This window comes from Cygnus olor, chromosome 4 (assembly GCF_009769625.2).
Source record: "Cygnus olor isolate bCygOlo1 chromosome 4, bCygOlo1.pri.v2, whole genome shotgun sequence".
Lineage (NCBI taxonomy): Eukaryota > Metazoa > Chordata > Aves > Anseriformes > Anatidae > Cygnus > Cygnus olor.
In genome coordinates, this window is record NC_049172.1 from 38377489 (window position 1) to 38404440 (window position 26952).

Below are 26952 nucleotides of genomic sequence, written 5' to 3' on the forward strand. Positions count from 1 at the left end.
TTCCTGTTTCTGGCGGACAGTTTCACAGTGGAGATGTGTGACCTGAACACTACTGCTCTTAAGAAGTGAACAGAAAGATGCACAATGAAATTAAGGTCTACAAATTTAGGCGGTATTATTTTTTTCTCCAACTTGTGTCATGCTTGGGTTTGAAGGGCATTCCTTCTAAATTAGCCCTTCCAGTCACAGTGTAGGTGGCATTTTACCTAACTTAAAACTTGGTGAGAGACAAGATGTGGGAAAACCAAGAATTAGATGGTAAAATATGGTCAACCTGTGCAAGCTAAGTCAGTTTGGATGGGGATATTCATGTCCCATAAAAGGAATATAGCAGGGCAGCACAAATAAATAAGTTCTGCTTGCATAGGGTTTATTAGACATTCCAGTAACTAGTTGCGGGAGCACAAGCAAAAATTTGCAAGCTTCTTATGAGTCTCTACAAACAGACCCCTTTTTTTTCATAACACTTAAGTGATGACATCAATACAATGCTGCGGTACAGTTGCTGTTCCATAGAAACAAAGGAAAAGGAAATTACTACAGAGCAATCTTTTTTTTTTTTTTTTGGGGGGGGGGGGGCGTGGGAGAGGGGGACACCAGCATGACGCATGTTTTTTGCTTAAGGATATGTGCGATTGAAATCTTGCTATTGCTAATGATGCAGTTCACGCTAACTCAGAGTAAAGGATGCAGCTGGAAGTATGCTGTGTGTATTAACTGTGCTGCCACAAAACCATTATCTGTTTTTTATAAGTAATTAGAGACTAACATAAGCAGAATACTAGCATTCTGGAACAGGCGACCACATGTTATAGGCTTACAAAATGTTACTTTCTGCCTTCAAAACTAACACTCTGCAAGCAACTATAGAAGTACTTCCAGCTTTGACTGTTGGACAATAATTGGATTAGGCTTTCCCTAGTTGGTAATTGTAATTTTCTGACATGTAAGTGTTTTAAAATTCAGTACAGGAGACGTGCAAGACTGAATTGACAGACTAAAAGTTTAGCTGGTCTGCCAGCTCAGGAAGTGTCTTCAGTATCTGAAGACATACCTGTTCTAGATAATGCCTACAGGCACGAGACAAATGTAATGGGATGTTGATGCTAGGACAATGACATTGGCACAATGCAACTGAAAATAAACCTCAAGAAGATTACACATGCCCGAGGTACTTCAAATTGTTACATATATTAAGAACACATGTTGAGAGGGAAAAATAATGCTACTGAATCAGGCCCTCAAAGGAGGCCCTCAAATACTTTTTAATGTACTGTACTGTGAAAAAATAGGTGAAGAGGGAAAAAGTATTTCACTAGCTTAACATGAATTCAATGCACATGTTGTTGCACACAACGTTTTTGGGAAGTCTTCAGAATTCAATTAAGTACAACATAGCCCTGCTGTGTGAAGATAAGAATATCAGAAATTTTAGGAACATGAAAATGTTATCTACACAGCATGCCTATTTTTTGTTGTTGTTGTTGCTGATCTCAATCCATTTTTCAGCTTTCTTACTATACCCTTCAATCATTCCCTCCAGAAATACATCTAGATTGCTCTTGAACTAATTTATACGCTTTGCAGCCAGTGCTTTTCTCTATAATTTATGGTTTCTGCAATAAACAATTTTGTTCTGACCAAGTATGCCATTTTCTCTAAGGTTTCTTAAAACCTTTTTTTTTTTTTTTAGATTAATTTCAAAGGTTTTCTTTAACATTTAACTAGCAATCTAACTTAATTTTAATTTTTCATTGCCTTTTAAGTATCTAAAATGTCTTGATTATGTCAAGATTTGACCTTTCAAATAATATGTAGTTTTATCCTGGTACTAAGATCTTGCTAAAACATGGAAGGGAAATTTATATGTGAATTTGCACTGAAAATGCATGGTAAAAACTCATTTAAGCAAGCCTGTTTGTGTGTCAGGACTTGTTGATATTTCCTTTTCTGGCTGCTTTGCTTTATTTTTGTAGTGAGTGTTAGCAGTTGTGCTCACAGGTAAACTCAGTAATAAACATACAACTGAGCCAGCATCTTCAAAGAATGTTTGTGGACCGTGTGTGTTTAACAGACTCCCCAGCTCACCCAGGAAACCTGTATCCCCCTTTACTTTTATTTGTCAGTGCTGTTACTTTAAGTGACAGTGTTCCCAGAATGAGAAGCTTCTGCTGCAAGCCAGAGAGTATGACTGAAAAGAGGCAAATAGAACATGAACTTTAAGTCAAATAGTTGAAGAAGTTATCTTTTTATGAGAAAGAAGTTTGAATTGTCTTATTTAAATAATGATTTATGATGTGCACATCATGCTTTGTGAATGATCTTTGCTTCTGATAAAGATAGGCTTTATGGTGATCATAAACGTGGTGAAGAAAACTATCCGATTATGGGTTCTTTGAGAATCTACCCTAAGTGAAGCGTCTTTTGGGAAAGGAAATAGACCTAACTAGGTCAACAGAGTTCTCTGCCACCTCCTAAAGGTTTGGGGTAAAGTAAAAGTCAGATATGCGGATATTTAGGAGCCTAAATCTTATTGAAAGACAAAGGAACTTTTAACATGCTTTGTGCTGACACTGCATGTGAAAAATTTTGGAATCCAAATTAAACTACTTGGAAAATTTATTCAGGGTTGCAGTGCATCTATGAAGCTCAGATGTGCTTTCATGATAAAACATAATAGTCCGCTGTTATTTAAAAAAAATGAAATGCTAGTTGTAGGCCCACACCGTAGCATTTTCCAAAATGAGAGTATTCATCCTCTGTAGGATCAATACAACTACATAATTTGTGTTCATGTTATTGTCTGCCTTATTCAGGAACATATCTATTGAATATACTTTAGTTGTTCTGAAAAACAGAATAATAGTTGTGGTTTTTTTTCCCCTAAAGAAAAAGATGGTGTTTAGCTTGGAAAAAAAAAATCATTTTTAATGAGAAGTTTTTCATATTTTTTTTTTTTTTTTAATAACATAATCAAGAAATGTGACATAGGAACTCTTTATTTGGTTTCTCTTTCTGCATATCTGAAGGTTGCTTTGGATCAAAATTGATGACAGTGTCTTTGTGGTCAATACAGGAGTATCAGAACTATTACCAGACAATTATCTTCTGTAGAGCAAGGATTTACAGTATTTCAGTTGGACTTCTCATACTACTGATTATAAAATATTCGTATCTTGTCTGCTTCACGTATATTTTTTTTCTTATAATTTTATGACTATCTGCAGTTTACATCCTTGAAACAGATTCTTGTATCTTGGATAGTAAAAGTTCCTGTGGAAAATGTATAAGTATATGTATTTATTGTTTTTGAATGTTATCTTCTAATCTTCTGTAAATTGAGCTTAGAACAGCACTCTGAATTACTTAAATAGCCAAAAAGCCTTGGAAAAAAAAAAGACTGTAAAATTAGGAAGCCACACCTGCATAAACTATGGAAATCTTATGGGGAAAATATATGGTAAGAACAAACTTCATTAAAAAAAAAAAAGTTTTACTCAGGTTAACCTGAATCATTTTCATGTTATATGTTGCATTAAAAATTTCAAACAGCTTAATACTGATGTGAAATCTTTATTTCTAAGCTTTATATTAAAATTTAGTTGTTATAAGACTAAAAGAACTTTTTAAGCTTATTTAAAAGCCTTGCTAAAGCCTGGTAAGTATCACTTTTTATTTAAATACTGCATAATGCCCAAGAGTATAAATTCAGAGAAAATAATAAAACCATTTTCCTTTACCCGTTGGTGAAATGTCCATAAATGGTAAATAGAGGCTTTCCTTAAACCAACATCTTTCATGGATACTGAAATGGAAAAGATGTTTATGACAACAGTGTGCTTGTTGCTGAATATACTTGCAAAAGAAGATATCTGTAGTTGTTAAATATTTGAATTCTACTATGATATTTAATAGTACTTAAGTCATTAATTTCTTCCTGTGCTCTTAATTTCTGTGAATTGTACTTTAAATTACTGTTATTAGATTTTTAATATTATATTTTAAGATGTTATTTGATGCAGCTTAAACAGTTATTGAAATCACATTTATCTGAGTAACAGGTGAGCCACTAATAAGCAATCTTGTTAAAGAACTCTAATCTCTGGGTAGAATTTTTTAACTAAATTAGGGGAGGAGGGGCAACTGAAGAAAATTCAGAACTTAAATATGGAAGATGCAGAGGCAAGAGGGGTTGTTTCCTCAGAAACAAAATGAAAAGCTATTTAGAGAGAAGTCTTTCCTTCTCCTTGCATTGCTTCTTGAAAACCTATCAATCAGTAAATACTACAAAATTTTTCTTGTGCCTTAACACTCAGTTCCCATGTCTGAAATTCTTAGGGAAAGTTTCTGATTCTTATAACTTCTAGAGAAAAGTCATGGCTTTTCCTCTTGAAGGAGGAAAAGCTCTGACTGTAAAACCTTATAGCTAAGGGAAAACCTTATAGCAAAGGGGTGTGTGTGTGTGAATATTTCTATCTGATTTTTTTTTTTTGCAAAACATATTAAGAAAAGCATATGGATTTGTCAGAGAGATTATGTGTAAGATAAATGTGTCTGATAAACACCTTGGGGCACTCTGCTCTTTCAGTTGTATTCCTTTTTCAGGTTAAGTCATCTGTAGTATAAACAATTCATCTGTAAAATCTGTAGGATAAACAATTCTACCTGGATTGGTAGCAATTTATATACTCTGAGATGAATTATGCTCTGCGTTCCCTGCCCCCAAAAGTGAATTGTAGTTATCCAAAAGTTTGGTAGCTTTTTATGCTTAAGCTTAACTTTGAATCATAAAGCATGTGAATGAATGTGATTGAGTTCAAAGTTCAGAGACAGTTTAAGCTTTTCTTTCAACAAGTGTCATAGATTCCTAGATACCAAGCCAGAGAAGCTTCTGCAAAGAGAAAATGAAGTTCCAGATGAGAACATGGAGTATAAAAATCTCTTCAGTAGGTTATTGCCGTGCTCTCACAAGCTCTCAGGAGCATCTTGGATTACCCTGGAGCTTACTTAAAAACAGATTTTGATACTAAACAGAACAGAGCTGCAGAAAATAATTTATGGAGGGATTTGAGTTTGTGTCTTTCTCCTACATTTTGTCCTAATTAGAAATCATTTTGCTGTTTACCCCACCTACCCCCGTAAATTTTACATAACATTATTATAGCCTACTTATTATCTCTGACCAAGATTTTTATTACATTGATTTATTTATTTACTGTAATTAATGTCTAGGAAGAACTATATCCTTAAAGATTTAGTGTTTTTTTTTTTTTTTTTTTTGATTCATGCTATTCTGAAGCATACACTCTACAGCACTTTACATTCAAAGTGTGAGATTATGGATTCTCTGAAGCTGAGCACCACAGTTGTTTTGATTTGTCCTTCAAAAGAGAAGAACTTCGAATATTTAACTGAGAACTGGAAACTTTCAATTAACTTGTAGCATCAGTGGGCAGTATTTGGCCCCCTCCTTTGCTGTGGCAACCATATGCAGTAGCACTTGTCAGCACTGTGGGCTCTGAGAATCCACTCCTAGGCTGTGGAGACTTTCAGTGCCCTGGCTTCCTTGAATGTAGAGGAGAGCAAGACTAAGCTTTCCAAATGCTTTTTCTGGAAAACAGTATGAAAATCCCTGCGTGATGCATTGCTGTTTAGTAGTTGTTCCTGTGGATGTGTGTGGCGTTGATGCTTGACAAATTTCAGGGTAATAGAGAATAGAGGTCAGGTTTTTCATCACCTTCCTGTGGTGGAAGGTGGTTTTCACTTGGAGCCTTCTCTTCTGGGCCTGGCTCTGGCTTACTTCTTTTGACTAAGAGTGAAACAACTTTGTCTCTTATAGTATTCATACTTAAGGCTTTGCAAGCAGTTACGCGTTCTTTAGGATGGACTATATCATGTTAATTTGAGTGAGTTTTTTGTTAGTGTCAAAATCATAAAGAATGAGACAACAGATTCTCCTCTTTCAAGTTTAAGTAGCTCAATGGATATTTTATACCCATGGAGTAGCTGCTTATTTTTTATTTTTTAATCAGGAGTTCTCTTGTTAATTGTCAAAATAAAAGTAGGTTGTATTATGCTTTAAAAACGAAACAAAAAATGGAAACAACAAAAACATGAACATGCTAATGATTTGAGATTTACATTTCATCTCCGCATATAATTGCATAATAATCACTCTGTATGTTATAAAGTGGATTTAATTGTGAATGTTAAGAAAAGAAAAACTGAAAATTGAATGAATGTGCTTATTTGACTGAATGAAACATATTTGCACATCAATCATTTTCCCAAAGAAGAATCTCTTATTTTTTTCCAGTAATATGAACTGTTTGTTTTGCCAGTGTTTTTCTTGAAATCTCTTTTCTGCAAAGAGCTTTTTTGTTGTAACATAAGTTCTACAAATACGATCAATTGTGTGTGAAATAGTGCTGTGTTTTGTTGTTGTTTTTTATTTTTTTTTTTATGATTTCTCCAGTTGTAGTTGACAAATTCACAGTGCTATCACCATTAAGTACAGGAACACTGTCATGTTTCTGGAATGTGTGCTCAGTCACTAGGAAAATCTTGTATATTTTGGATCCATTGTTCTTTATTTGCTCTTCATATAAGAGTGAGCACTCTCTCTCTGCTAGTTCAGTAACTTTTTTCCCCCACTATAATAGGCAGTTAAAAATGACTTTTTCTGCTGTCATCTAAAGAGTCAATTATACTATTCGTTTTTTTTATTGATAGTTTAATGACTGGCAGCTCAAATTAGTACAGGTATGTAGTAAATGTTAAAAAGTTGAAGCAAAAAGAAGTGCCCAAATATGGAGATATTCCGTAATTCTAGATAAAATTTAGTGGCATGTAATCTGTCTAAATTCTGTAACTCCTGTAACTATAAAAATAGGTTAAAGTGAGTGAGACACTCACTCTAAGTAGTAACTTAAGAAGTAACTACTTAAGAAGTAGCAGGAGTACCTATGTTATTTTATCAGCTGGTATTCTCAAACACAAAATCAACATGAGAAAAAAGGCAAAATTCAAGCATAAGTGAAGACTGAACAAGGCATTCTGAAGTGACGAAATGCTGAGTAATCAAGCAGAAAGTTCAGTTTTAAAGTTCAGTTTTTTACTACTTAAATTATTCTCCCCTTCCCCTATCCATTCTTCATTGCTTTTCTTTTCAAACCACTCAGTACACCCTGAGTACATTCAGAGAGAGATACAATCAGAGCATTATTTACGTTTAAAGCAATGGATTGAGTGACTCAAGAGTAGAACTCTAAAGCATTGGTTTGTTCAAAGTCAAATGATGTTCCAAGATGGATTTCAAATAGATTTAAGAGAGGCAGTAGTAGTGGATTTGCGGGGGGAAGGATGGAACAAAACAACAACAAAGAAAACCAACTTTGCATAACATATATATTTTTTTAAATTGATATATATATATATTGGCCTCAAAAGGTGAGGCTTTCATTTCAGCTGTATTGACATAGCTTCCAGTTGAATCTTTTTTTTTTGACTATTTTATTTCCTGTATATTTGTTAACACTTTCCAAGAAACTTGGAAGTCTTAGTCTCTTTTCTAATTTAGAACTTACTGCAGAAGTTAAAGTAAAATTACGAACTTTAACCTCTTTAGAGGGCCATTACTAAAGGTGTCAGATCTATCTTCAAACTTACTATCAGTAGCATAAATGTTATTCCAAATGAATAAATCTGCTATTTTAAACTCCTATTAGATAAAACATTGGTTGCTGCAGCACTTATTGGTGACTGGAGACTGTTTTTTCTATTCTTCTTTAATTCAAGTTGTATAAATACAGCTCCTTATTTCTGTAAGTCTGCTTTTCTGGCCAAATGTGTTAAAATAACCTTACTATTGTAAAGTAAATTGATTTGTATATCAGGATTTCCTATCTGATATCTGTAAGTTTAGGTTCCTACTTTGAAATACTGGATGTTACATTTTAATTTGTCTAATAAACAGTTTAGAGAAAGGAATTAACTTTTCTCCTACTGGGTGACTATAACTTATACCTTTATGGTAATACTGTCTGCATGGTTTTATGCATTTTGGATATGAATACTTGCAAACAATTCCTAAAAGCATTTAAAAGTTAGTCAGTGTTATGCTGCAGATGAACTGGATGGAGTCTTTCTGCATGTCTTCTATGAGCAAAAATTTACGTAACACCGAATAAACCAAAATAACATCTTGGCCATTGCCTTCTGATATGCTAGCATGTATTTACAAATGCCTTGTATCAAAACACAAGATGAGTGATAAAACTGATTATCTGTGAAGCAGTGGTATATACGTCAAATGACAAATAAGCTATCTTTAATTCATTTTTGCACTGGATTTGATATTTATTTTTTTTAATTATACTTGATTCATGTTTCATTTGTTCTTACAATGCCTCCCTTTCATTTTGTGTTATGGACTGATATATGGGCAAAAGTGTTATGCTGTGGTACTGTAATAGATGCACCTTGTCCAGTCAACTAGGTGAAAAAGGTGGATTCACTGAAATGGTAACATTTGGTGAGGTGGAAAAAAATACTGTGAAACTTCCTTGGATCAAGGATGAAATAAAGAGGGGTAAAGAAGAGAAAGCGGTAAAGTGTTCAGGCATAGGAATTACCTGGCATGTGTAATAAATGACCTGAAGCAGAGTTAGCTACTTTGCACACAAATTACCTCATTTCTATTATCATGTTTCTAGCATAAACTCAGGTGTAGAAAATGGATTCATATTTTTGTCTGTGGAATAAAATCATAGGATCTGGCTTCTGTTTAAAAAATGAAAAGAGGTCAAATCATTCACTGTTTGGTAAGACATTGTTTCTGTCTGTACCTGTGTGGTTGTTGCTGTTTTTTTGTTCTTTGTCATTGTTTGTTAACTGGAGCTGCAGACATCAAACTTTTATCTGTAAAAACATCCAGAAATTTTGTTTGATTTTTAACGTTATTGTAAAATGTTTTAGCAGAACCAGGCATGAAAATCTTAATTCTTCTTTTAACAATGGATTTGAAAGTTTTTTTAGAATTTGGCAGATGTCACCTTTTCTAAAAAATAAGTTGTCAGACTTGATTTATCAAAAAAAAAGGCAAAAAACAATAAAGCTAACAAAAACCACCATAAAAAAAAAAAAAAACAAACAAAAACCAACACAACAACAAAACTTAAAAAGCTTAAAAAAAAAAAACACTTTTATGCCTGTGGGTGGTACTTTTGAGAACATGAGAAATATTATTTTTCCTCACCAACAGCTTTTTAATTAGTCTCAAAATATTCTGTAAAATCAAGTGGAAAATACAGCACTTTTATTTTTAAATTAATCACATTCACTCATTTGCAAAACATAATTATATCCCAGAAGATGTAAGATTTTCTGTGGCCTCCCACATACTGTGACATTGTTGACTTCAACAATATTTTTCTTGTCTTGATTTGAATGATGAGAAATGGTTCTTAGTGATGTTAATGATTGTTAACAGTCATAGATGGATTATGCTGGAGATGTAACAGTGCAAGCTCCCATATGAAAACTGAGTTTTATCCTTGGCAGCAGTGATTAGGCTTTCTGTTTTCAAACTGTAGTACAAAATTCTTGCTAAGAAACAAAACAAACTCTGTGCCACAACCATCAAAAACTGCTGCCTATAGTATGCAAGAGAGGAGTGAGCTAAGTCATTGCCTTTTAATGGAAGACTCTTTAAGAACTGATGTAAAACAGTCTATTGGTTTATTCCCATTTTCTTTTGTACGTTGGAGTGTTTCGTATTTGCAAAATAACTTAATCTTTACCTGTGTTAGTTCCTTCTTAGGAGAGCAGATTATAGCTACATAGCCACTTTATTTGTTGTGAAAACAATGAATGCTTTTAGAAAGTAAAAATATGAAACTGTTTATGCAGATTTAAATACTAATTTAGCATTTTTATGTCAAATAGTGCAGTTTTATCTTGGGATATGAAACTTTTTACATGAGCCTTTTTACTGACTTTTTTACTTTTGTTATTTTTCCTCTCATTTAGTGTTTTACCATCTCCTGCATATGTAAATATTCTCACCTTTATTCTTAGAAGAAGATGGAGATGCTGAAACAGCTAATGCCTTATGATTAGGAGGCTACAACTTGTATTATTTTGCTCTGTGGCACTGCAATGATGTTAGCCTTCTCCCTTATCATTTCACATGAATGATAGTTATGGAAGAGGATTTATTTTCACTATCCCAAAACACGCTGGGAGATTAGAAAATCATCAGTGGGGTGAAGTTGATTTTTCTAAAACTTTCAGAATTAGGCTCTATCAAGCCTGTCCATCATGCCATAATTTAAAGCCTTAACCAGCTTGCTAAGTTTGAATGCTAGTTGTTATGACACCTTTTTTTATGGTATGACTACCTGTTGAGGTATGAATCCATTAAATTAATTTCTTCTAGTTGATCAACTGGCATAAGATGGATGAAATTTCTTCATCCCTTTTGACTTGGACTTTTTAAAACAGGAAATTAGTAGAGGAAGGTTGTCAGTCCCTTTACAAATTTCAGACTTTTTCAGACAGTGAGAAATTATCTTCATTTAGAAGAAAGAATTAAAGAGAATAGTGAAGTACTGACAAGTTAGGAGTAGAAGAAAAGGTGGAGATGAATAAATCTTTGATTCTGAAATAATCTTGAAAGCTGTCATTAAGTTACAAAGACAGAAATCTTACTCTTAGCAAGCCAAATTACCTGCTGCACCCACATTTATTACCTGAATGTTAGGTTTTATGGGATTTCTAGTTTACACATAGGTATACCAGAAACCAATGTATACAGCTGTATTTGCTGAAAATCTGAAAGTAGTCAGGAATTTCTAGTAGTAAGAAATCAGCTTGCAATAGTTGTGGTTTTTTATGAATTGTTAAGAGCCCAGAAACTTGGACTAGACAAAAGCATCTTACCCAATATGTAGTGTTGACGCTTACTACATCATCATGAGATCTGCTGAAGAATAAGAATGAAATTGATTTTTTTCTGAAAGTGTTTAAATCTCTCTCACATACTGTTAGTAGAGCTAATTGAACATTAGCCAATGAATGAGTTGAGACCATTTATATGTCTAAAATCATGTCATATCAGTGTTAGCAGTCTTTTGTTTGTTAGGTTTTTTTTTTTTTTTTTTTTTTTTACTCTTATACATTCAGAATATGTTCAGAATTTGTCTTCTGGTAAAGATTAGACCTGAAATCATAGCTATCCAATAAAACTTTCAGTACTTATATTGGCTGAAGACAAATATTTCTGCCAATGCATTATTTGAATAATTTAATTTTATAGTAAACAGTAAGCATCTGACTCTTCTTATTTTACCTCTAGAGTATTCCAAGATAGCAAAGAAAAGAAAAAACACGCCATATTTGTTGCATTTTATTGTACCAATCTCCCACATGACGTACTAATTTAAGCAAGATTTTTATTTATAGTTCTGAACAACTTGCTAAAAGCTGCTTTCATTTGAAAGCAGTAATAACAATACTTCCTAATCTTACTCAAAATACTGGCCCAACATAACATATGCCATAATTCAGTTTCCAAAACTTGAAGTGTTTTTTTTTCCTGCAATTTGTTACAGTTCTTCTGAAATATGCTGTATAAAATCAGCTCACATCCAGAAAAGACGGCTGCTTTAGTAATTGTGATTCTTATTTCCAGGAGTTTTGCAGTGAACATAATCCTTCCACAGCTATGTATTACTTGCCCGTTGGAGTAACTGTAGAAATTTAACTTTTAATTTAGTATTAATTTAATTTAGCATTAATTTTGGAAAAGAGTCTGGTATATGCTTATAAGTTGGTATCACTGGATGAATGGCAGAAAAAGAAAAAGTTGAAAAGTTGGACTCAAAAACAAGTGACTAAGGTTCTAGATTTCTTGCCTTTTTTTTTTTTTTTTTTTGAAGGGAGTGGTATGGGGGAAAAGAGGAAAAATTTTAACATTGCTATATTGGTCAGCCAACTTTGGGTACTTATTAAGGACTATGCTTTCATATAGATTATTGCTTAAATCTTCATCAAAGGTATGAAGAGTAGAATGAGTTTTCAAGTATTTCAGAAATCTTACATTTCACACGACCACAGAAATATTGAAATAGTGACTTCTGGTTGATCAGAATCTGACTTTTAGAAGGGGAAAGACAGCAGGAATTGTGAAGGTCAATGTTGGTCGTTTCTGAACCAGAAATGTGTTTCACTCTTTTTTTGTCTCCTTCTTTGAATGCAAATTGTAATTAGATAGGATGATTATGTCTTTTACTACTCTGGACATATAAATATTGGCCCAAATTACATTCTAGCTATGAGTGATATTCTTATGATAATCTCTCTGGCTCTTTGTCATTATTTTTTCCTCCAAATTACAGAAGAAAAATAAGTTCCACTTGAATCAAAAGACTGAAAAAAATCTTTATACTGCTAATAATTCTTAAGGTTTTATGAGATCTGATTACTGTTTGTTTGCTTGAACACAAACCTAGCACTGGTCAGATATTGTGAAACTTTAAGAATGTTAGTTGCTTGCATGGTTTCTCTAAATTGTCCTGGTTTTATTATAAATTGTACAATAATTTGTAACTATTACAATTACAATTACTATTGTGCTGTAATTGCAATAATGATATAATTACAATAATAAAATTATATAACAAAATTATGAAATTTATAATAAATCACTATACTTTTAAATATCTGTACATATGTGTAATGTGATACTTGCTGTGGCTCAGAATAGTGTTATGAAGAACTGTCACTTCATGAGAAATTTTAATCATCCTAATACTGATATAAAACACACACATACAATTTCAGAAGTACATTTTCATACATCCTTTATGTGAAATGCTATATTTAGCAACATTGAAGATCATTTTAATTACTTGCTATTGCATCTTGGGGGATAGTTTTGTTCTCTGTAAGCAGTTTATTCATTACAGTCTCAGCCTAAAAACTTTTTACGGTTATGTCCTAATATACTATTTCCTGCAACAGTTGTGTATAGGATGACTGCTAAAAATGAAGGAAGAACTAACATTAAAAAAAAAATCACCTGTGCCACACCTGTCTAGTACATGTTCATAAACATTACAATACGGTTATTAATTACATGACATAGTGTTATTTCCATGGGATCTTTGCCTCATTTAGCATGCAGATTGAATGGCACACAGTTAATGATGCAGCTGTTCAATATTTATTTTTTTCACTGTTTGATGAGTAAGTACCTCCCTCACTCATTTGCTGCAATCTCAAATATCATGGCAAATTGGCATGGGAAACTCCAGTTCCCTGTCTCATCCACTACTTATTCTCTTTTGTCTATTGAAGCTGAAATTAGCAGTGCTACACTAATGTAAAAACAGTTTTATCTCATGTTTACAAATAATAATTCAAAGGTGTTCATTTGTGTAAACACAGATTGGCCCAGAATAAAAGCAGATCAAAAGATCCCATATTATTACTTTTATATCCATTAATCACTGTGCCCCACCGAGTTGGAGATTTATTTTATTTTATTTTTATTTTATTTTATTTTATTTTCAGGCTGCTGAGCTCTCTGAAGTCAATCTCACGAGACAATTCTAAGCATGGAATAATTATGATGCTATCCTTGCCTTGAAGTCAGTGATTATTCCCCCTAGAATCAATAAAAATCTGTGCTGCTTTACTTTGCAAAGCTGCCTGTAAAGACTGACTATTAACAAACATGAGATATTTAAACCCTTAGAATGAATCTTAGCCTCATGGAAATCAAGAGAAACACTACAGTTACATATGATTACAAAGGTTCAGCATCTAAAATCATCTTTGAACTTGAGGAAAATTCATAACCTTGAGCTATGCTGAAACTTAACTAGATCTTTTTCTGCTACTTGTATATTTGGAACAGAATGGGTAAGATGGACTATTGAAACATCTGTTTAAGTGAAGTCGCAGTAATCTAGGAGCTTTCTTGTATCCCTGCTAGCATACTTGCTATGTTCCACAGTCCCTGCCACTTGGCATACCTACGAAAACTGGAGTTTTCTGATCAAAAAATGAATGAAAGGAAACACATTACCTGTTCCTGTAGATGGAACTATGAATGTTCAATTCCACGGAGCTAGGTTATAATTCTAACAGGAATAATTGACTGACATGAACTGATGAAAACTATATTTAAAAGGGGAATTTTGATTTTAACAATTCCTTTTAAGTATAATTGAAGAAAAAAATCAGCACTTTGCCTCATGAAAGTTGTGACAAAAGTATGAATGTACCTCAATTTATTGAATTTCCCCCATACATTTTCTTCTCAGACCAAGAAAAATTTTTTTGTAATTACTGTGTCATGGAATTTACATTTGATGTTTCTTGTCTGTTCAAGGACAGTCTCTACAGATGTAACTTTTGTTCTTGATGTCGTTATCTGTTCATCAAATGTAGATTGTGAGACTGTGAACAATGAACTTAGTTACTGATGTGCAATGGAAGGCATAGTTGCTGTGTTGCATAAGTGTGAAATAGTGCATAGAAATAAAGAAAAAAAAAAGATTAAATGCTATTTAAAACAAAACATCAACAAAAAAGCAACCATCACCACCAGTTCTAGGAAGGTCTTAATGCTATCATTTAAAATAAATAAATAAAAATTAAGACCTTCCTAGAAGAAAACACAAACTTACCTGAAGTTACACCATTACACCATTTCAGATTTTCATTTAAAAAAAAAAATAATCTCTTCCTCCCTTACCAATGCTGGAATTTCTTGCAAGATAAAATTTCAGAATAGATTCTGAGGATATGCCCTTTAGAATAACACTTGGAGTGCTTTTGAAATATTTGTTTTTCCTCATACCAAGTTGGTTCTACTGACACTTGTATTGTTTGTGTTTCTAGTGACCACTTAGAAACAGGAAATGTGGTTACCCTGCCGTGGGTTCATTTTATTGATATATATGTGACTGTCATTTGTCAAAAGTAAGAAATGTTTTTAGTTCCAAGATATTATTTGGGGGACTGCAGAATCTGAGTTATATTCCCATTTTTGTTGTGAACTTCTTATGAACCTCTGGGTTATGATGCATGTCATGAGTGTACTTTTTGATAAAGCACGTCTCTTCTTGGATTGACATTACACCCACATTGTTTATGTGATAATCTGTTCATATTCTAAGTGATTTCCATACTGAAAAGAACAACATCAAGCAAAAATATTTTTTCAACAGACATGTACATGTTTTATTAATTCTTCTAAATCCCAGCTGTGTTATTTCAGCTGTCACCAGGTAGCTGTATCAATATACCCCACAAAGTTTACTTTTTCAGAAAGAGTTTTATATTAGATGTGGCACTCTTATTTAGGATAATTTCCCATGTGTAGTTATTGATTCTGCCAACAGTGAAATTTCTTCAAATCCTATGAATTACTGTTGACATTTTTACACTGGCATAAAATTGTTACATTTCTTAAATGTTAAACATCAATTAGTTCCATGTACTCAATCCCCCTGAAGTAATTATAGTTCTGTAAGAGAAACTCACAGAACAGCCAAAGGCTGTGCGTACTATACTGTACAAGCCAGAGAATGATTGTCTTGCATGGTAGTGTCAGGAAATGTTAAGTGATTCCAAGTTGAATTTGCTTGCTGATGTCATTTTTTTTTTTTAAGCATTTCTAGGGAGGATAAAGAAGAGCACAAGGCTAACGTATACACGAAGACAAAAAGAATCATGGCAGTTCCTCTTTTGGTAATAAATAAACAATGCTGTCTTGACAAATAGTATCCTTAAAAACTCAAGCTTACTTTTTCTTAAGCTACTGATACTTTCCATTAGGAGAGATTTAAGGTAGTGACTACCAACAAAGTCATGCATTAATGCTCAGAGGTGCATGTAAAGAGCACTAACATAAACAATAGCAAAAATAAGTTATCAATCTGTGAGAGGGTGTGGGAAGAGTTCTTAGTTTTTGAATTTTTTTTCTGATGTAAGTCTATATATTGCACATACATTGCTGTAGAAATACTGTTGTTTTTACATGCAGCTGAATGCTTGAGAAACTCGGCCTTTTTTTTTTTGTATGCAGATGAATAAGAGTGTAAGTTCAGCTTTTGATTGCCACCCTAGCACATGAAATTTACATAACATCACAGTGATATTAGAGGACTGAGCTTGTTGCTTGGTGCGTCCTTTTTAATAATCCAAAAAAAAAAAAACCAAAAAAAAAACCCACAGCAATTTAGTGTAATCTTCATACTTCAGCATTATACCATATGGATTTCTTGAAATTCAGCAGACCAAAGAAATAACTGTATTAAAATGCGTGTTCAAAGAAATTTAGTGTCATAGGTCGGGCTGGAATACTTTAATAATGATATGCAGGTGCTTTGGACCTCCTTTATGGTTAGCGTTCACTTGTATGTAAAGGTTTGTAGTTCTGTTTCTTAATTCTTGGGAGGATGTTCATTTTATCTATTTTTTTACCCTTGGTAATTATAACCAAGTTTTCTTCTTTCAAAACAATAGAAACCCTGAATGGCAGTGTTAAGAAGTAATGCCTTGGAAAACCTATCCCTTTCAGAGGTGCCCTCATCTGATCATATTTTCAGTGGGACTGATAGAGTTAATTCTATATAAGAAGTGTCTATTTTTTTTCCTCTTACCTATTCCAGGATCCATCTAATCATCTATTAGAAAGTGATTTGTATACCTTGTTCAGCTGTTAATGTTTCATTACTGTTTGTAATATTGAATTTCCAGTATTGTATTATTTTGCGTTGTCAGCGTTTTAATAGGAATGATTGGATGCTCTTGTCTTTTAATTTCTTATGAAGGCTTTAAGTTTCAAAAGAGGGCTGGGGAAACTCAGGCTCAATCTTCATATTGTTATAAAAGTTGTTAGAAGTCCCTCAGCTACCACCCTCTTTTTGGTACCTTAGCTTTTTTACAATAGAGCCATTAATTTATTTGAAGAGGAAGAGCATAGAGTTACAATATTAAATGAAAACAAAGAAACAAAAAAAAAACCAAACAAACAAAAAACAACAACAACAACAAAAACACAACAAAATAGATGGATTTTTAAAAGGAATACAATTCTTTTCTTCCAGGGCACAAACCAGTATCTATTGAAAGTTGGAATAAAACTTTCTCTGGGTACAGTTACCTCATAACTGCCTATTGCTTTGTCTTTACCTGATATTACTGCATATTTCTATAGTAGTGAGCCCAGGGCACCTGATATTTGCTGATATCCCTAGATTGTTGCCTAAGGCAGCCATAAGAGTCTTTAGCATTACTATGCCACAAAAGACAGCCAGTGATCAGACTGTATTATGATTACGGAAATGACCAGTGTAATAAGTAGAAGTAAGCGTAAAATAAGCCAATATCTCCTTTAAGGAGGAGTTATGAGAACTACTCTAGAGAAAATAGCTGATGAAGGTCTAGATCAGCTGCTCAAGTCAAAGCACTGCCTGAGGAACCAGTTAACTGGTTTTCACTTTTTATTTTTCTCTGAAGTTGATAGGGGAGAGTATGGATACAGGGTCTATCTTTGTTATGGAGAGTATTAAAATAGTTTTGTTTTGTAAAATGAACTTTGCTGTTAACCTTGTCTTTATTGCTCAAGCAATCATAAGGTTCTTGTCCTACCAAATTTATTGAATTAAACGTATATTTCTTCACATTGGTAGCATTAAGCTTCTAGATCTTGTTGTATCAAGTTAATCCTCTGTCAGTTGGATGTTTTTGATCATTACTCCAAGCATAGAGTTTCTTGCCTAGTGGGGAATTGTGTGTATGCACGTATGTATGTTTCAAAGGGCACTTCTGTCATGGAGTAGCTTTTCATTGATAATTTTCCCTCATAGCTTATTACATTTCCATGTTTTAACATGGATCTTCTGAAAAGTAGTAGGCCTATTTATTGAATACTACTTTGGAGTAGTTAACGTACTAGGACATCCAGAAAAATGGAGGAGTTGTGTTGCAGGGAATCAAAAAGAAAATGCAAATATGATACAAAACAAAAAGTTGATGTATGTCAAACTGCAACTTTAAAAGTGTAATAAATTACAAATAACAAATCATTTGCTTTATTATAATTAAAATGCTAATAGCACTGAATTGTCTGGAGCTTAAGTATGATATTAAAAGTTGTTCAGCTAAATTTTACAACACAAGAAATGGCAAAATGCAACAAAGTTGTGGAAAATCAACTACACTTGAGGTCCATTTGTTCAGGTCTATGTAATGATGGGTCTTAATATTTTCATTAGAAGTTTCTGTTTTTACAAAAATGCAATGTGATTGGTGATTCTTGGAGACAAAGGATGGGTTTATTTAACAAAGATTTTGTGTATGTAGCACTTAGCAAGTTCATATAGGACTTAAGTATTTTCCCCTCTCTTTTTGTTTTTTTTTCGGGTGGGCTTCAGGGGGTGAGGAGTCTTCCTATCACTTACAAAATATGACTATTAATGTGTAATTTTGTGTGAAACGTGCTTTCTGTCACATATTTCCATCCCCATGGCAAGTCACAGATGTAGAACAGCGATGTTTTGATCTTTATCTCTGAGTTCATATCAGACTTTGTCTTTACAAAAGTTTTTTGTATTGTTGTTGTGCAAGTAGTGTAATTATAACAAGAACACTACTGTACCATGTATTGTATAGACACTAACAAAGACATTTTATTTGTCCTTGAAGAATTTCTTTCAACATGTAAAGTGCTTTATTTGTATGTGTTGCAAAGAACTGGGAACCACATCATCAGATTCAGAGTCCTGCAAACTATCTGTGTCTCTCTATATAGTTTACTATATATATGTTAAAAGAAAAGAAAAGAAAAGAAAAAAGTCCACAACCACTCTTTTCTTTGTCCCTACACACAAAAAAATAATTCTCTTTTCATTACAGTACTCTAACTTATTTCACTGCTGGTGCAATGTATTCAGCAGTTCTTAGCACCACTATGTATTTTCCACTGTAGTAAAGGGCATAGCATTGTATTGGGAACAATATTTGTGACTTTTTCAGGGATAAAGTGTGCAGTGAAATACAATGACTGCCTGAAGAGCTATTGTTTCTTTGGCCCACTTGGATAGGAAATTTCAGTTTGCTCGAAAAAAAAAAAAAGTCTGTTAGGTCTAAATGTATGAAAACTTGAATGTTTGAGAACGTGACTTAGATGATTAGGCTGAGCATAACATGCACATAACTGAAGATGGTTAATTTGAAAAACAAATGAAAAGGAATAATGGAGTTACTGATCTAGCTATGTCCTTTTTATTTGAAAATACTTCTGTAAATCCATAAACATGTATGGAAAATCAAGCCCTTCTTGTAAGAAAAATAAGTGAGATTGTATTAAAAACTTTATTATTGAGGATGTTCTTAACTTTCTATATCACATAGTAACCTTCAAGAAAAAAAAAATTGTGGTGAAAGAGATTGTATTTACTCTTATTTATGTATATGCAAAAAATATTATAAATCATATATAGATTTTTGTGTAAGGTGTATTTTACAGAAAAATCATTTACATAAAAGCAAGCTTGTCTCCTTGGTACTGTTTTCTACCCATAAGACCTTCATATGCTTTGTTTGTAATGCACAGAGACTTTCAGATCAGTCAGATGTTACAAAAATGTGTACAACATTTTTCACTTGGAAATCATCTGATAAAGTCAAAAGAAACTGGGTAGTTTATCTGAAGCACTTTTGACCAGAATAGGGAAAAGGAAGTTATAGGAAGTTATACAACAGCATTATTTCTAAAAATGCCAGTTCAAGTGCATTCTTGGAGGTGTAGGCATTCTGTGAAACTTACAGACTAAAGTCTCATTGATTCTCTTGTTTCATTAAAACCCTTCATAACAGTCTGTAAATTAACTCTTAAGTGTTCTTTTCCTGCTGATTACTCCCACGTGTAGTCATAAAAAGCCTTTGTGATGGGATAAAGCCAGGTTCTACAACACTAGAGAGATGTGTGTACCCTGTTATGAAAAAAAATACAATAGGGGAAAAAAACGTAATGGGAATTCCTCAGTTATGTTTTGTAGGTTGCAATAGTGCTACTAATAACACAGTAAATTTTATTTGTCCTGAACCTTCCATGGCCTGTTAGATGTCATCCAATGCAAGATAAAGAGTATAGCAAAAATATTGCCTTTTCTCTTTCTAATTAATATGAAGGAATGAAAGTATACCTGCTTAATATCCTAATCCTGCAGTTTTTCTTGTGCGTGTGTATATATATGTATTTACTATGATTGTCTTATAGTCATGAAAGACCCATCTAAATAGTTACTTGAATGATCATTTTTATGAAATGTTCCTAAATTTCCTACTTATGATTTATCTGAAGAAAAATGGAAATGCTACACCCAAAGACCTCTAGATGAAATCTTTGCATTCCCCTGATACTTCCGGCTTCAGTCTAGTAACTTCTGAGTGTTGTTAGATACACCTGCCTGCTGAGGGGTTTTGGCTGGTTATGGAGAATCAGTTCTGCATTTTGTAAATCTTGTATGGAAGCTTTGGGCTGTCTGAAGTTCACACTGGCTTTCACCAAATGAAAGACACTTTTACTTGTGTGAGTTTTTCTTAAGGATATTTTGATAGGCATCTGCAAAATGTTGGAGATAAATAGGAATGCTATTGCATATTTAAAAAAAAAAAAAAACAGGAATCCTTCACAAAGTATATAACCTAATAAAAAAGTCACCTGTTCCCCTGCAGGGGCTACAGTTTGTTGAAATGATTACACTGAGTATAGTCTCTTCAATGTGTTGCTGTTCAGACATTATTCTGCTGCTCTCAAGAGCAGAACAGCAGAGAAATCTGTTTCAAGCATTATCATCAGTGGCACAAGACTAAAGTTTGGCAGGATTTGGTAAGGAAGTTAATCTGAGAAGTGTCAAGCAGAGAGCAAAAAGGACAGGAATGACAGAATAAGCAGGTATCAAAAATGAACTGCTGCTGTAAAGGGTGAAGGAAACTGAGTATAATAAAAAAAAAAGGAAAAAAAGCAGAGGAAATGAGAGGGAGGAAATTATTCAGTCTGTAGTGTTGAAATAAAATGTGTGAACGAAGCTGTGAAAAGGAATTTGACAACATGTGGAATGAGGAATGGAGATTTGTTTCAGAAATGATGATACATTATTCAAGACAATAAGTTTTGTCAGAATATGTAGGATAGATGTAAAGAATACTGACAGTTTGCTAGGTAGCAGCTAGGCTATTTTAAACAACAACAACAAAAGTTGTTCAATAGACAATACAATGAATAAGAAAATTATCCCTACTGATACAGTTGAAGATACATTTCATAAAATTATTGGAGGTAACTAAATGAGTACAGCTTCATCAGTTTTCCATTTGAAAACATGCCAAGAAGCTAAAAAGTTTGTGTATGGTAGCTGGGAAGAGAAATGCTGCAACCCTCTTGCTTGCTTCTTTTTGCAGGGCATGTTGTTTATTTGTGGGCTTCTGACACTGCTGCTATCAAGCCTCCTTCAGATGGGACTTACTCATGGATTGGGGTACACAAGATGCGATACAGTCCTTTTTTGAGGGGAAGGTGGGTTGCTGTTTTTGTGTGTGTGTGTTTTAAATGGTGATACACAATGTATTTCTTGGCAAAGTGATAACAAGTTTTATATAAGCTAATGATGTTACTTGACAAGGAAGACACCCAGCATAAGATGTGTTTTTAGTGAAATACCCATTGAACAAGGGGTGGGTTTTTTTTGAATCTATTTAACTAGTATAATCCATTTTGATTTTTAAATAAACATCAGAATACTGCTTTCTGAAGCTTAACAGATTGTAGCATAATAGGAGCTATCAAAAGTAAATAAATCTTTGCTAGTGACATCCAGGTTTTCTACGCAAAGAAATTCAAATGTTTGTAAATAAATTAGCATCATTTTTAGGGACAAGTGTACTTTTATTTTATTTTATTTTTTTAGCATATTAAGTTAAATTCCTTAGCTTGTCCTGACTTCAGGTGTATGAAGTTAATTCATTCCAGTATGTGACAGGATATGATATTTTAAGGAGCGTTCCATATATTTTTGCTGTTTTATAGTGTTCTGTTGTTCTAAAGTACTGTTCTACAGAAGGAGAGGATTGTTAATCAAATCTTTGTCCTCAAAGATTTGAATGTTAAACGTTACTTATTTTTCTATTTTCTGTAATTCTTAGAAGTATAATTATCAGGACATTTGAATAACTTCCTATTGGGCATTAAGGAATACATACAAAACTTATCAAGAGTAGCTGTCTATTCTTTTTCCCTGGTTTTGGGAGTCATGCTTTATGTGGTCACATTGTTTTGTTTTCTTTTATGTAAGTAGTTATGTATTTGTTTAAAAGAAAATAAATGGAAGCAAAGGATAAGGTATAGAGTTTTCTAACAGTAGAGCTATGTATGTTTTATTTCCACATCAAACAGTTATGCCACCACTATAGACTCTTCTGAAGTGTTTAACCTGAATGATTAGGCAGTTTTTCACACCTCTTGGGCCTGGCTTAGGAAAAAGAATAAAAAATGAGATAAATAAAATAAATGAATGTGTATCATATCCTTTCTAGCAAAGGGAAAAATTCTCTGTAGTGACTTCAAGGCAGATTGCAGCACTGTCTCAGACTATGGTCAGCAATTGGCATCTCAGTTTACGTTTAGTTTGTTCAGCTGTTGTCAATAGTCATAAAACATTTTTTGCTTCTATTGTTTTGAATTTCTTGAAGCTAGTTGACAGTTTCCTATTCTGCCTTGAATGCAGGATGGTGAGGCTCCTCTTCCCAAAAGAGGAGGAAAGGGCAGAATGCTCATGCACTGTACTCTTATCACATTGACGTAGAAGAATGAGAACTTTTTGTGGTTTCCTGTACACTCTTCCACATTTCATCAAGCTTAGAAAAAAACTTCTTGTCTACATTCAATTTTTCCTTTTTCCACTCTGCTGCATCTCTTCATTCTTGCCTTCCATTTCACCTTTAAAGCAGATACAAATGAAATAAAGGGAAGAGAAATGTGAGATGATAGTAGTGTCATGTTTCTGTTCAGAGGAGGAGACAGAACTATAAAACGGTATTCTCATGTAAGTACATACTGTTTTAGTGTCCTTGCTAATAATGACTTAGTGTTTTTTTTTTGTATGAGTGCTTTTAGGTTTATTTTTACATTTATTTATTTTTCTTTAAGTTTTCTCATAGCCTTGTAAATGATGGAAATTCTGGGAATGTACGATAGAATCTTTGTCTCACAGAATGCTAGGTAAAATGATAATGATGAATTACTCCTATTTATATGAATTAAATTTCCTTTTTTTATTATTTTTGAAAGTGACATAACACAACAAATGAAATTTCCACTAAACAAATCAGTAGATATATTTCATTCTGGATCAGGAGGAAAAAATATTTTATAAAAGAAGAGTTGAGGGGAATACATCCTGAATTTTGTACATCTTGAAATAAACAATATCTGAGTAGTGGGGATATTTGAAGAGATAAGTCTCATGATACTTGAAGACGAGATGTAACTGGAATTAAAGACTAAGTAGCAGAGGAAAGATGGTGGTAGTGTGAATAGAAGCAGAAAAACAATACAACAATAATAGCATGGTAGGTAAATTAAGTCATTTACTTGAAACCAGTGTGTCCTTAGACAGAGCACTTAATAGTTCTGTCCTCATATCTTATCTGTGTACAGCAATATTTTGTGGATTTTGTAGAAAGCTACCATAGTTCTAAATGCATAGGAAAACTATCTAAATTAACTCTGCTTACTCATTCTGGGCTGGGTCACACACCAGGTCCAAAGTTGAAGCTTGGAAAATACAGATATACGCAACAATACTATTTCAATAAGACATGGAACTGGATCTCCTGAGCCTCTCCTTAAGTAATAACATGCCTTCTTATAGACTAGGTTGTTGTAGTCTCCTGTTATCCCTCCTTAGTGTAATTTTTCCTCCAGTGAAAAAACCTGTCTCCCATGAAAACCAATACCACGCAGAGGCAGACTGTATTAGAACGTATCCCATTAAATATAACCTCTGGTTGTGCTGTTCGGACGAAATGGATTTCCCAACCCATCACTAAAGCACACTATGACTTAGATCAACATAATGAGCAGCAGAGCTTGAGGCTGTTGTATCTATTCTAACACAACAGACTTGGTCTAAATATATTCATAGTCTATTCATTTGACATCTAAAAGAGTACGAATAAGACATAATGGGAATTATATATTAATTCTCCTTTTTTTTAACGTGAACTAAAGCTAGTTAGCTGACTATTCAGATTAAATCAGTTTGTGTGTTTGAAAAAATTGCATATTTTTTTTTTTACCTGTGCAAGTATGCTTTCTAATTCTGGTAAGAGTTCATTTTGGTAGTAATTATGATGTATTATGAAAATTACATGGGATCTGAATGCACATCTCATTTAATAATAACAGCTTCTATTAAATAGATGCACATATGCATACGCATGTGCATGCACACACACTCTTGCTCTGAAGATGTTTGAAAATTAATCCAGGATTTAATGAAAACTTCCTCAGTCCAGTTCTTAGCTTATGTTGTTTGGGATAAGTAGAGAACAAATACTACAGTATAATCTTCCTGGAAAATATTTGAGTGCAGTTAATAATAATAAAGGCTCTGTTTAAATAGTGTGATAAAATGACTAAATTAATTACCAGCAGAGGTGATGTGAGGTATGATTGTGGACAATACAAGAAGTCCATGGTCTGTCTAAATTTATTTTTATTAATACAGCTCTACTAGAACAATGGAAAGTGAGTTGTCCCTTTGCTGAACTAATGAAGTTGATTAAAAAAAAAAAAAAAGAAAACCACAGCCCACTATTCTGACTTCCTGTAAATGCTAACATTTTGCCATATCCATTGTGTTTATATCCGTTCAGTGAGGATGAAGGTTGCTTTTTTTTTTTTTTTTGGACTCTGAAGATTTTGAGTTACAGGAAAAAAAAACAAACTGCTGTTTTTCAGTAGATGTGTTCTGTTATAGTCTAGTTTGGATGTTGCCATACCCTAAGTATACTTCAGTAAACAATTGTATTTCCTGAAGCCATCTCACTCAAGAGATCTGTCTTCTCTGAGTTCTATTGACAGCCTAACTTGCAAAGAAAAAGTATTCAGATTGTTAAGCACGCTTATTTGCTTGAATATTTCCTTGCTTTTTATATCGAGAGAAATGCAAATAGAGATGTTTCTTGTATTTTCCTTTCTTGAATAAATAAAATTCCAATAAAATTGGACAGAAGTAAGAAGACTTTTTTGTGGAGAGGATATGAAATGATACTCATGCATTTTTATTTTATTCAGTCTGTTGTGATTATCTCACAATATTGATTTTAGGTACAACATATGTAAGAGACTGGTGCACATATACACGTTTGTGTGTATATATATATATTTTTTTTTTACATCTCCATGAAGGACTATGTGAGGTACAGTTTGAGTTAACGTTTGTAGGAAGTATTTTAAGAAAAGGCTTTTTTGGTTTGCTTATCAAAGGAGTAGAATTTTGTGATCCAGATATTAGCACCCAACAAATAAAACTAACTTTCTAGGACTGTGTTGTATTGACTATGTACACTGTGTTGGCAGAAAAAGTGGTTAATTCTTTTCGATTGTAGGGGGCGAGAGAGGGAAACTTTTTGTAAGATTTGCACAGAGCTTTAATAACATTTGTCAAATTGTACTAGTATGTCTTTTCATTATGAGAATTATGTTTTTAATCTGCAGGTAAAAATATCAAGGAAGTGCCATAATTTGTACGATACGTAATGAATAATAAATTTGTCAAAATTATGTATTGTTTATCTGATATTAAATTATATTTCAAGAGCGGCATGAATTTATTTTCAGAAAATGAGATGGGAAAATAAATAGCTTAAGATAGTTACAAATAAATATATCAATAGAAACTTACCCAAAATGTGCTAAACTTTTTATGAAGTTATATTTGAGGAAAAACCTTACTTGGTGTTTAACCTGCAGTGTGTTGTGAATTGGTAAGGAAATGAGCTTGTTTTGTTCAAGTCTCATAAAATTGTCAGCAATATAAGTTCATAGGAAGGTATCAGGTACGCTTTCATATTGGTATGACTGTCTGTTTTTTCTCTTTTATCTGTTCTGCACAAAATCATATGCGATGCAGTTTGGATGTGATAAACGGTAAAAAAAAAAAAGTTTATTTGGTTTGACATGATTGATCTGTCTCGTCTGGAATATTACTGTGCAGACTGGTTGGGACATCTAAGATTGTAAGCAGTTACTTTAAAATGACTATTCCTGCTTTGGAAAGTTGGTTTACTCCTGCACTCGGAGACTTTGGAGGCTTTTTTCTTGTTCTATTTAACACTGTCTGCATAATCTGAATTTTCTATTATTTATCTTTATTCCTTTGTGTTTACACCAAATTAAGAAGGGATGCCTTAGCAAAACTCTTAAAGCATTTAGCAATAAATTTAAGTAACAAACTTGTGCCAAGACAGCTGGCAGAACTTCCATTGTCTTTTCCAGAATTGAAGTTGTTTTTCACCTTCTGTTCCTTAACAGATGTGCAAGTCCTTCATTTACTTTGCTATGCATGTAAGAAAATATTTCTATAAGTTCTTGGAATTTCATGCTTTTTGTTTGGGAAATTGAATGACAATGGACTGGATTTGATGTGACATCTCTTATGTTTTCATTGGAAGTGTACTAATTTTTTTCTTTTCATATTGAGGTTTACTGTAAATTTTGAACATCCTTCTTAAGTAATGAATAGATAAGTTTATGAAGCAATTCCCTGTGGGGAATGAAGAGAAGAGCCTTAGGCTTTATTAATCATCTGCTTTTCAAGTAATAACTGATATGATCAATACATTTTCTACTGAATATTCCTAATTTGA

General features: G+C 33.2%; 1 long non-coding RNA gene across 4 annotated transcripts in view; it reads left to right on the plus strand.

Annotated features, from left to right (window-relative positions):
* The window catches only part of LOC121069736, a 245677-nt gene that overhangs the window by 159663 nt on the left and 59062 nt on the right, over nucleotides 1-26952 (plus strand). For all 4 annotated transcript variants that reach the window (XR_005819584.1, XR_005819585.1, XR_005819586.1 and 1 more), the window contains exon 7: nucleotides 21484-21598. This is a non-coding gene — a long non-coding RNA (uncharacterized LOC121069736). The remainder of the gene's footprint in view (nucleotides 1-21483; nucleotides 21599-26952) is intronic.